The sequence below is a fragment of the Acomys russatus genome, chromosome 8, assembly GCF_903995435.1.
Source record: "Acomys russatus chromosome 8, mAcoRus1.1, whole genome shotgun sequence".
Lineage (NCBI taxonomy): Eukaryota > Metazoa > Chordata > Mammalia > Rodentia > Muridae > Acomys > Acomys russatus.
Window position 1 is genome coordinate 55,537,804 of NC_067144.1, and position 9,546 is coordinate 55,547,349.

Here is a 9,546-nt window from a genome sequence, read left to right on the forward strand (position 1 = left end):
TGTTGGTTTTCTTTGGAACTCCTGTCCCCTTCAGGTCTTTCTTTTCCTACTCCCCCACTTCCACATGGCTCCCTGTGCTCTACCCAATGATTGACTTTGAATATAAGCATCTGTTTGGATCCCATGCTGGGTGGAGCCTCTCAGAGGACAGGTATGCTAGGCCCCCATCTGCAAGCATAGAAGAATATTCTTAATAGTGTCAGGGGTTGGCTCTTTTCCATGGGTTGAGTGTCAGGTTGGACCAGGCATTGGTTGGACATTCCCTCAATCTCTGCTCTATCTTTATCTCTGCATATCTTTTAGGGACCAAAATTAATCAAACAGGATATTTGTGTTTTCATTTTATTCTCTTTTCAACATAATATTTTTATTGATTCCTTGGGAATTTCATATCACACACCTCTATCACATTCTCACATTCACTTCGCAGAACATGGCATAGGCCATGAACATCAATACAGACTTGGTCACAATAAGACTATGAACCACACAGGCATGGCTGTCAGAGGCATGACCCCAGGTGGCAACATAAACTATCTAACAATGATGTGGCTACCAGCAACAGCATTGCCCACAGACGTCATCGTGGTTTCAGGCTACAGCCAAGACCATGGGCCTCCATATGGCCTTCAGTGGTACCACAGGCCAAGGACATCAACATGGATACAGACCATGGCACAGGCCATGAACATTAAGTAATAACAAGGTCCTCAGATATCAACTGGACATCAGGGCCACTGACTAACACATGGCCCTCAGCAGCATCATGAAACACAGTGATCCTTCATGGAGGTCCAAACTAGGAAATGGGCCATTCTTCATTATGAGCCTCTATCATTACCCAGAGTTAGGGTGATCCCACACCTAGGCAGAGGTTTTTGTTTGGGGGGGGAGTGGCTGTAGAGTGTGCCTTTCCTTAAGCTTCATGAAGGAGAGAGACACCTGTTTTTTAGGATCCCAAGTGTGGGATCAGAACAGTCTTGTGAGAGAACAGGTGAGGTTAATGCACTAGAAGACCAATCACCTCATACGGGAGCTTGATTGTTGTCAGCCGAAATGATCCCGTGAACAGACTCTGGGAGGAGATATATAAAGGAGCCCAGAACTGGAGGCGAGGCTTTTTGGAGGCTTGGGATGGTTTTGGCTGTTCATTGCTCCACTTCGAGATGCTCCTAGAGAGAGCTGCTTGAAGAAAGGCTTCAGGGTGGATCCTGCTGAGGTTCCGGGTTCTGGTTACTCCAGGTTCCAGCAGAAGAAATCCTGCTGATTACGCCAGGAGGATCACTCCTTGGAACTGATATCCTTACGGTTTTGTTTTTGTGTTCCTTAATCTTCTTTTCCTATTGTTTCGGTTAGTCGGGTTGTAAGTGATTTACATTCGGATAAGTTGTAATAAAATATATTGGTTAAGAAAATTGAGCTTACACCTCCAGGGTGCCGCACACCATCCAGTCAACAGTGGACCCCATTGGGCAATGACATGGTCCATTGTCAACCTCAGCCCTTTCTCCCTCCTGTCACCACTGTTATTTTACCAGTTCTGCCTCTTTCTAGCACACACATGGATGGCTCTGCTCCTCCATCACTCCCATCTCTCTCAGTGTCACCAGTGGGAGCCTCCCACATCTTCCTGCTTTTCAATATTCAATTATTCTCTCATAAGCAAAATGTTTTGAGAACTAAAACATAAATTTTCCTTAAATTTGAGTCTTTCCTGAATGATCCTCTGTGTTTATGTTTCATTGTCTGCTCAGGAGCTTAGGCACTCAGCCGAGAGCTGTGAGCTGCCTCTGGAGCCTTCACTCTCGGTTGTTGGATACTGTGTTGCTCCTCTCCAACGTGAGTATTTTGAACCTAATTCTGAAGACCAGTCATCAATGTGTTCATCATGATACGGAAAGACTCACCTTGTTAAGTAACATCTCTAAAGTTGATACTCTTTGTAGTTCATATAATATACTTTGTAGAAATATAAAGGAGTATGTCATTTATGGATTTAGTATAGACACATTTACAAAGTTATTAATAATCCTCAGGTCATTTATGTTTGATGTATAAGAACGTTACACTTCCAAACATGTAATTAAGAAGACTTTGAAATATCTAAAGATGCCAGGAAATTCAAAATCTTTAGTTTCTGAGTTTCTAATTTTCATATTCGTTGAGTTTGGCAATCACTGGTTTAGAATAATAGCAAGGAATATAAAAATAGAATGCCTCTTGGGACCATGTGAATTTTGAACAAACCTTGTCTGTACCACGTCTTCTGAAATCACATATGGTGAACGACCAAAGGGTAAAGGTTTCCCTCATGCATCTGCTTGCCTGTGGAGATTTCCTCATTGTCTTCACTATGAAATTTTTAAAATATATTTTATTAATTTATTCATATTACATCTCAATTGTTATCCCATCTCTTGTATCCTCCCACACTATGAAATTCTTACAATTGTACTGTCTGACAGATAGAATGCAAACAATGTGATTAAAAATTTCTTAGCAGCCACAAAGATAAAAAGTTAGAATAATTATTATAACATTTCAATAAACACAGTATGTGTTTTCCATCACAAAATGTAACCATTATAAAAAGTAAGTGATTAAAATGAATTTATAAAATCCTAAAATGTTGGATTATGCTATATGCTTATATCAAGTTTCAATTGGTAGTACCAGATTTTAAATATTCAAGTTATTATATTATTAATATTAGACAATATAAGTTTTAATCTTAAAATATGTTAATATACTAATGTGTATGTGGGAAAAGTAACAAATTTGATAGAAGTGAAATAATGTGAAAATACAAACAAAAATATATCTCAATGGAATGTTGAATTTTGCTAAATTACACAGACACACATACTTTTCTTTACCAAATTATAGAATTTGCTAGCAAGCCATCATCCCCAATGGTTGCTTCCTACTATGACTTTACTGAGTAATTGCCATTTTTCTACAGTAAAACTTAAAGTGATTACATCATGTGCCAATTTAAGTTTTCTGGGATAAATTCTGAGTCAGGCAAAAGCCTTCATGTGGAAATACTACTGTGGACTACTTGCTGTACAAGACAACCATGGCTACTACAATGTACCACTAAGGTAATGGAATGTGAGGGTGAAGGCATGCTTGGTAGTTAAGAGCACTTGCTGTTCAAAACCACCTGTAACTCCAGATCCAGAGTATGTTGCCTCTGCTCTCTGAGGGCACCTAAACTCATGTTCACATATACTCCCCTACACACCACCACCACCACAACACCACCACCATTAAAAAGGAAGCATCTTTTTACAAATACCAGTAACATTACATATTTACTTTGGTATTAGTTCTAGTTTGTGGATCTCTTAGGTCAAACCTATTTCTACAAACAACTTTGAATAAGATATATATTTTAAGTGTAGATCAACGCAATATTTTCCCATTGTCCCCCTCTTTTTCCTTTTGTCTCATGAAGAAAGATTCTTTGTTTGTTGTTTTCATAACACTTCTGATAGAGCTCACATGTAGCTCTTCATGACAGCACTGGGCATGCCGCTGGAGGAGGAATGTCCTAGGTACCATGAATATTTAAGAATTCTTGAGCCTTAACCAGAATGAAATCCTAATGCTCCAAATACTGGATTTTTGAAAATGTAGAAATTAGAGTTACAGACTTCAGATTATTTTTCACACAAAATTTTGACTTTACCTGTGGAGCTTTAACTGATACATCACTGTCATCAAGGTATATATGTTGTTTGATCATAGCCATCTTGTTACTAGAAAAGCTTTTCAATTTTTACCCTTGTCTGAGGAAAAATGTGCTGGCGTGTCCAAAGATCATGTAGCATGATTAATGGATCATAGAATTACTATACCAGGTAAATACATTTTTGTTTCTGTTAAGTGATTTATGATTTCTTCCTCTCAGTCTAAACTATGAAGACAAAACAAAGTGACCCATGTAAGTGTTTCGGGGATACTTATAAATGACACATGTTCCCATTACTATCCGAGGACTTGGTAGAATTGTACACTCTATGTGATCTGCACAATTCTGGTCCCTGTTCTTTCTTATGTATGAGTCATATTCCTTTAGTTTACTTCTTCTTCATTATATAGGTAAATGATTGGAACTTGGGCTTTCATTTGCACTCATTTTCTAGGTCTTCTGAGTTTAAGTCTGTGTTTAAGCCTCTTGTCCATGTTCTGCAAGAGGGAGAGCCCAAGAAATTGTGAGAACACCAGACACTTACTGGATGAGAAGCATATAGTGATGAAGATGAGGGTAGTAGTCAATGTTTTGTTGCTGTGACAAAACAACAGAGACAAAGGGGTCTTAAGGGAGGAAGGGTTTATTTTGGCTTGCATTTTCTGATGTTCCTGTCAGTGGTTAGCTGTTCCATTGTTGTGTTAGAGAAGTGAGGCAAATTCACAATAGAGAAACATATAGGAAGAAACTGGGAGAAAAAAATGTTCATCTTATGGCATCCAGGAAACAAAGACAGCAAAAGGGCCAGAAATAAGATATTTCCAAGTAACTTATTATAGCCACAGTAACCAACTTCCTCCAACTGCACCCCATCAAATGTTTCCATCATCTCCAATGTTGCATCATTATGAATTTGTCTATGAAATGATTCATTAATTATATCAGAATCCTCATGACCAAATTACTTCTCAATAGTTGAATTCCCTAGCTCAGGATAAACCCATTAATACAAACTGTTGGAGGAGACAGTTCTTATCTAAACCCTAGTTGGAGAGGAAACAGAAGAAGGCTGGCTGTAGAGTTTCGCAGAGTTTCACACAAGTTTGGTTCCTGTGAGGGAAAAGCCAGAAGAACAAGGTAGAAAAGCCTGGGAAATGCAGAGATGTTCCTAATGATATGGTCAAATCAAAGGAAAATGGTCAAACTAAACCAAAGTCATCGATGGAAGGTCCCATTTTTTCCCAGAAAGGCTCTGCCCTAGCCCCACCTGTCTTGCTTGCTCTTTGTCTTAAAACAAACTTAGAAAAAGTGTTCTCCTTGCTCATGCTTCTGTGGGCTCAGAGGGGCAGTCGCTGGCACTGTCAGTCATTTATGCTTCCTGCATCACAAATCTGTATGCTGTGTATCTGTCAGCAGAAATTGTATTTGCCTGCTTATCCAACAACCACCACTACAACAAAAAACAGATGCAGTATTTATATTATATCCCAGGTATGAGTGCAGAGTTGCTGGAAGTGCTAAGTATATATTTCATGATACTTTATATTTTATATTCAAATGTCATCAGTCAATTTGACCTCCCAAATCATGTCATGGTAAAGCTACAGTAGAAAGCAAGATTTCTGAGTGTGAATGTTGCATTAGATATAAAAGTATTCTAAGGCTCTTTTCTGAGGCTCATTTTAGGAAATGAGTGCTTTCCAAAACTCTTGTCTTTAAATTTATATTGCAATTTAGTCTGCTCAAGCCAGGATGGTAATCATCTTGTATCTGTGACAATGCTCTTATTATTCCTCCTACATTACCTGTATTCTCTCTAAATCTTCCTTAACTCTTCATATACTGAGCTATATTCTATTTTTACGTGATTCATTCCTTATAAAAACAGTGTGAAAAGACCTAACTCCTTACTCAAACTATGATGGACATATTGCATTACTAATAGACACTATCTTAGAGACCACAAAGCATTTTTTTCCAAATCTGTGTGTTTCTTGATATAGGGACCATGTCTCATACTTTTAAAATATACATAAAAAGCAAAAAGGTGGTATTAATGATAGATATTTTATGTTCTAAAATGCTTTGCGAATAATTATTTACTCAATAATGTCATTGTAATGTAATGCGCTCACACTCATCCAATTTTAGGTTGCATGGCAACCTCTGATGTCATCACGTGCCACTGCTAGGTGCGCACCAGATATAAAGGACCAGTTGGTCACTGTGTTCTCTCTCCCTGCCTGGTTTCTCTCCCCTTCTCTATGCCTGAGGTGTCCCTTACCCCCTTCTCTATCTCCCGCTTTCTCCAAGGTCTCCCCTAGTTTCTCTCTCTCCCACTGTCTTTTTTCTCTGCCTTTGTCTCTGTCTCTCTGTCTCTGTATCTCTCTGTCTCTCTCTGTCTCTCTGTCTCTGTCTCTGTCTCTGTCTCTCTCTCTCTCTCTCTCTCTCTCTCTGTCTCTCTCTCACCCCCTCATAGCCCACTCAGGCTTTAACTCCTCCCCTCTTCCCTTCCCTCAAAATAAATCTCTTCATAACAGATCTCTGTTGCGTGGCATTCCTCTATGTTTATATATTTCAATAATCATGGTGATCATGCATTCACAACACTAACCAGGAGTGGAAATAAAAGTTTAAAGATAAAAATCCACTGGGCAAGGAGCCCTGAGTGCTAGTCACCTTCTTGATCCCTGCATTACCCATTTCATGTTCCTTTCTGGGCTTCACTTTTCGGTGAAATAAATGCTTGTCTTAGGCACATGCTATTCGGCGTGATTCCTGTCATACCTCCTGATCTATTGAACCAATGTATCAGTGTGAGAAACAGGAGTTTGCATTTTAACAAAGCTTCCATGTGATTCATTGGGAAGTATGGGAAGTGTTGACCTATGCCAAAGATTCTTCAACTAGGTTCTCTCAGATATTTGTGGAAATACCTCATAGCTTCCACAGTTAATTTATATTTTATGAAATCTCTACTCATGTACACTATTCATCTTTGGAAGATTATCTTTCCATGAATTAGCTACCCTAAGGATATGTATCCCCTGAAACATCATATCTGAATTATACAACCTGTTAAGTCCTTTTGAGATCTTCCAACTTGAAAGCCCTTTTTATCCTACAGGGGACTTAGCACAGAGAAGAACTGTAAACTACAAGTTAACAGTCTATATTTAGTTTGTTTATGATGCTTAACTGGTTTAAATTATTCAATATGTTTATTGTATCAAAGATATCTTTGAACTTTATATAAAATTCCAGATCTGGAGAATTTTTTAAATGTGCAAAATCTGATAACCCCTGCTTTTCAATTATTTTTGGTATGTCTTGTGTGGAGCTAATGAACACTGGTTTCATTAACCGAAGACACGTCCCTTCCCCTTCTCCAGTCCTAACTAATTTCGATTGTTCTCAGCCTGAGAAAAAAGGAGCGGAGCCTAACTGTAATCTTGGCTGGATATGTTCATTTTAGTGAAAGAAAATGATTGTTTCTACAACTGTGTGTAACTGAAGATATTGTGGGCTCTCTTGGTAGCATCTATCATTTGATGGCTAACTTCCTGATCATGTTTTCAACACATGCCAGAAACATTTCCAGAGGAAGTACTCAATAATTTCATCAGAGAGAACAATCGAAATGAAATTTCACCCAATTACATTCTACCTCTTCTGTCCGGAGTTTGACCTAATTGTTATACTGGAGCATTCGTTTACCAAGCCTCTTAGGACAAAGCACCACAGAAATCACAGTCTCACAGTTCTGAAAAGCAGAAGTCCAAAAACAGGAAGTAAGCAGGTCCTGAGGGACTGAGGGAGAGTATGCCTTGTGCACCTTCCCACCTTTTGTTGGTGTTGTCAGCCTCTGACATCTTCTTGACATGGAGGCACATGTGTGTCATCGTGTTCGCATGGCTTTCTCCCTGTGTGTCAGTCTATTTTCCCATGTCAGCATTAGGGCTCAACTTAAACTTGTAATGAACTCATCCTGAGAACCTTTCTTATGCCTGCAGAGGTCCTATTATTTCCAGACAAGGTCACACGTATCATACAAAGCATTAGACAGTGCTAAACTTTCTAAAGATCTCACTCTCTAGCTCACTATGCAAGGGTGGTCCAGCTTTTTTTAACTCGTGAAGCAATTGCTGGCTTATTTATCCAATTACCTCTTTCTGTCTTCTGACTAGAGATTCTGCATGGCAGGCCCTGCTGTTGTGGGAGCATTTCTTTCTCTTATCATTTCCCACCTTATTGAGAACTTATGGGCAATGTCCATTGTTAGAGCATATGGACATGGCATTGACATTAACCACCAAAACAAAGAGGTCATACATGAATGTACGGTCTTTAATTTTGACCAGCTAAATCACATTAATACATAAACTCAAAATGAGTCTAATCTTAGATATGTTCACTATTTATTTAGTCAAAGAGAGTCTGGATAGTTCATCAACTTAAAAGTATACAGTTAAGCCTAAATATTTTAATATGTCCATATGAATGAAATTATATTGACTTATGTTTGTGTGAAAATGCACACTACCTTTTTGGCTTTTGGCTTGGAGGAGGCTACAGTGCAACTTTCTTCAGTGGTCCCAAATCAGGGTTCATCTGACACCAGCCACCTCCAACAAGCGGCCCAAGTATGACCCGAGTCAGATCAGAATCATGTACCTGAGGTGCACCAGACGCAAGGTCGGCACCACATCAACCTTGGCTCCCAAGATTGCACCACATCAACCTTGGCTCCCAAGATAGTCCTCTGGGTCTGTCTCCAAAAAAGGTGGTGATGACATTGTCAAGGCAACTGGTAACTGGAACGGTCTGAGGATTACAGTAAAACTGACTATCCAGAACAGACAGGCCGTGATTGAAGTGGTGTCCTTTGCTTCTCCCCTGATCATCAGAGCCCTCAAGGAGTCACTGAGAGACAGAAAGAAGCAGAACTAAACACAGTGGAAACATCACTTTTGATGAGATTGTCGACATTGCCAGGCAGATGCAGCACTGGTCTTTAGCCAGAGAGCTTTCTGGAACTATTAAGGAGATCCTGCTACTGTACAGTCTGTGGGCTGCAAAGTGGGTGGCCTCCACCCTCATGACATCAACAGTGGTTTGGTGGAATGCCCAGTTAGTTAGGAAGCAACGAGAAAATATTTCAATAAAAGACCATCTGGCAACCAAAAGAAAAACAAACGAAAGTGCATGCTACTTTGGTTAATTTTTTGGTTGTTGGTGTTTGCTTTGTAAGCTTATTTACACCAACCGGATGCACCTGTGCCTCTTCTCTTTCTGTTCTCCCCTCCCACTCTCTTCTTTTTTCCCTCCTCCCCCTCTCCTCAAAAAGGGAAGCCCCTCCCCCCTTTACCAACCCACCCAGGCACATCTAGTAACATCAGGACTAAAATCGTCTATCCCACTGGAGCCAGACAAGGCAGACCAGCTAGGGGCAAGTGACCTAACAGCTGGCAACTGAGTCCAGAGTCAGAGTCAGAGACATCCCCTCCACTACTAGAGGATTCACATGAATATCAAGCTTCTTGTCAGTTACATATGTGTCTGGGGCCTAGGTGTAGTCTATGCCTGCTCTTCGGTTGATGTTTCAATCTCTGTAAACCCCCACGGGCCTAGGTTAGTTGACTCTGTTGGCCTTCTTGTGGAATTCTTGTCCCCTCCGGGTCCTTCTTTCTTTCCCCATACTCTTCCACCAGACTCCCTGGGCTTCACATAATGTTTGGCTGTGGGTCTCAGCATCTGCTTTGATCCGCTGCTGGGTAGAGCCTCTTAGAGGACGGTTTTGCTAGGCTCCTGCCTGCAAGCATAGCGGAGTAGCATTAAAAGTGTCAAGG

The 9,546-nt window shown here is 40.1% G+C and overlaps 1 pseudogene; it reads left to right on the forward strand.

Annotated features, from left to right (window-relative positions):
* Nucleotides 1–495: 495 nt before the first annotated feature.
* LOC127193012 (60S ribosomal protein L12-like) lies at nt 496–8,836 on the forward strand (annotated as a pseudogene).
* Nucleotides 8,837–9,546: the final 710 nt, after the last annotated feature.